The 2439-nt window shown below is 40.1% G+C and overlaps 1 non-coding gene across 1 annotated transcript; it reads right to left on the bottom strand.

Annotated features, from left to right (window-relative positions):
• Nucleotides 1-632: 632 nt before the first annotated feature.
• LOC145096658 (small nucleolar RNA R71) lies at nucleotides 633-739 on the bottom strand. Its single transcript, XR_013704030.1, has one exon. It is a non-coding gene; the product is annotated as a small nucleolar RNA R71 (small nucleolar RNA).
• Between the last annotated feature and the right edge of the window lie 1700 nt (nucleotides 740-2439).

The following is a 2439-nucleotide window of genomic DNA, read 5'->3' as shown; positions in this document are numbered from 1 at the left end:
CATACGAAGACCCATAATGCGCTTTAAGGAAAAACAAAGGCATGGAGGTTGAAAGATCTAATACACCTAAGAACTCACCATTAAAGAATATCAGATCTATTTTCAGCAAGAAAAAGAGCAGTAAATCAGGAGGATCCAGCGTTTCCTTGGCAAACGAAGACCCAATCAAGGAGGACATCGAGTACGAATCCAAACGAGAAGAAAGCAAATTTGAAGGAAGCGACTTTGAAGGCGAATTAGCTAACCCCGTGGCTAACATCGATGAAGTTCCCATGGGAGAATGGAAGAAGAGAATATGTGACGATAGTGGGCCGGGACTTGTGCAACCCGCAATTCCCACAAATGCCACCTTGGAGCTTAAAGGTCAAATACTTGCTCAACTAAAGGAGATTCCCTTCTATGGTAAAGATCACGAAGATGCCTATAAACACTTGGATGAGGTCAAGGATGTAGCTGATTATTTTAATGTTCCAAATGTGCCTCGCGAGAGCTAGCTGCTTCGTATGCTTCCAGTTACATTCAAGGGTGATGCAAAGGATTGGCTCAAATCATTACCTCCAGGATCCATCACTACATGGGCTAAAATGAAGGAAGAGTTTATTGACCAGTTTTGACCACCTTTGAAGATATCCAAGTTAAAGAAAGCTATTGCCAACTTTGAACAACAAGTTGGAGAGTCCCTTTATGAGGCATGGGAAAGATACAAGGGGTTGCTAAGGAATTGCCCACATCATGATCTAAACAGTCAACAAGAAGTCTCCATTTTCTACGATGGAGTCAATGTAACAATTAGGCAACTCCTTGACTCGCAAGGACCCCTCACGAAGAAGGCACCCCCGGTGATTAAATAACTAATTAAAGAATTCTCTAAACACTCTAGAGAATATCATAATCCAAGGCATGATGTAAGTCGGTGGTGGTAAACATTGTTAACGATTGCATGGTGGCAATGTTGGCTAAACTAGAAAGTTTAGATCGGAGGATGACTAAGATGGATCAAACAATCCACGCTATTCGGGTTGGATGTGAAAATTGTAGAGGACCTCACCTCACTAAAGATTGTGATTTGGATGAGAATGCAAAAAAAAGAAAGCTCAAGTATTCTATTCAAGTGGAGATAGATTTGATGATAATTGGCGGAAACCCAAGAAGGAATGGCTCCCGTATGATGAGTACAAAAACGCAAAGGAGGAGAAATACAAGCAAAAAGAACGGGGTTTCTATCAAAAGGAGGAATCGGTTATGGAAAAGAAAGCTGATTTGGAGGAAATGTTCACAAGGTTTGTATTTGCATCCGAGAAGAGGCACAATCATACCGACAATGAATTGAAGGAGCAACGAGTAACGCTTAAATATCATCAAGCTATGATGAAAGATCAACAAAAATTTCTTAGGAATCAGCAAGCCTCCATCCATAACATTGAAAAACAGATAGGACAGCTTGGACAACAAATCAATAAAAGAACACTTGGTGAACTTCCTAGCAATACCGAACAAAATCCAAAAATCACGCATCTAAATGTGATAACCACCGATTCTGACAAAATTTTCACTCCTTTGACCTCTACTCAGAAGAAACCCAGTAAGATGCAAACAGAAGAGACAACTAAATGGAAATCGAGCAAACCCGACTTGACTCACCGAGTCAGCATCACGGACTCGACGACTCCGAGGTATGATGAGAAAAATTGTTCTCTTTTGAAACCTTATAGGCCCCCTTTGCCATTTCCGAACCAAGCCATACCAGATGAGCAGATTCGATAGTATAAAAGATTTATGGAGCAAGTGAGGACCCTCCAAGTAAACATTCCATTTGTTGAAATGATAATTCATACACCCAAGTATGCAACTTTGCTTAAGAGCCTCTTTACTACTAGACAAAATATGGAAGAAGTTGCTGAAGTATTGCTGAATGAGCTGCCAGAAAAGAGGAGTGATCCAGGAAGCATAACCATGCCTTGCCAATTTGGGAACATCATGACTACACGAGCATTGACCGATTCGGGGGCAAGTATTAACATTATGCCATATTCTTTCTTCCAAAAGTTGAACCTCCCGATTCCAAAACCTGTTCACATGAAGATCCACTTGGCCGACAAGAGAATAATACATCTAATGGGAGTGTGTGAAGACCTTTTTATTAAAGTGGATAAGTTAATATTTCCGGTTGACTTCATAATATTGGATATGGAGGAGGATCTTAAAGTACCAATCATTCTTGGACAACCATTTTTGAATACCGCTTGTGCTTTGTTAAATATGAGAGCATCTACGCTAACATTAAGAGTAGGTGATGAATCGGTAATTTTTAAAGCTGAGTAAAAAGATACGCAAGAAGGGTCGAGAGAAGAAAAGGTTTCGTCACCAGATTTGGATGATGAATTGTTAGAAAAGGAGCTTGCATATTTGCAAGAAAGCAATCCAAATAAATTCTTTTTA

This window comes from Lactuca serriola, chromosome 3 (genome assembly GCF_051521515.1).
Source record: "Lactuca serriola cultivar US96UC23 chromosome 3, Lser_US96UC23_V15, whole genome shotgun sequence".
NCBI lineage: Eukaryota > Viridiplantae > Streptophyta > Magnoliopsida > Asterales > Asteraceae > Lactuca > Lactuca serriola.
Note: the sequence above shows the minus strand (reverse complement) of the source record. Positions and strands in the feature narration are given on the sequence as shown.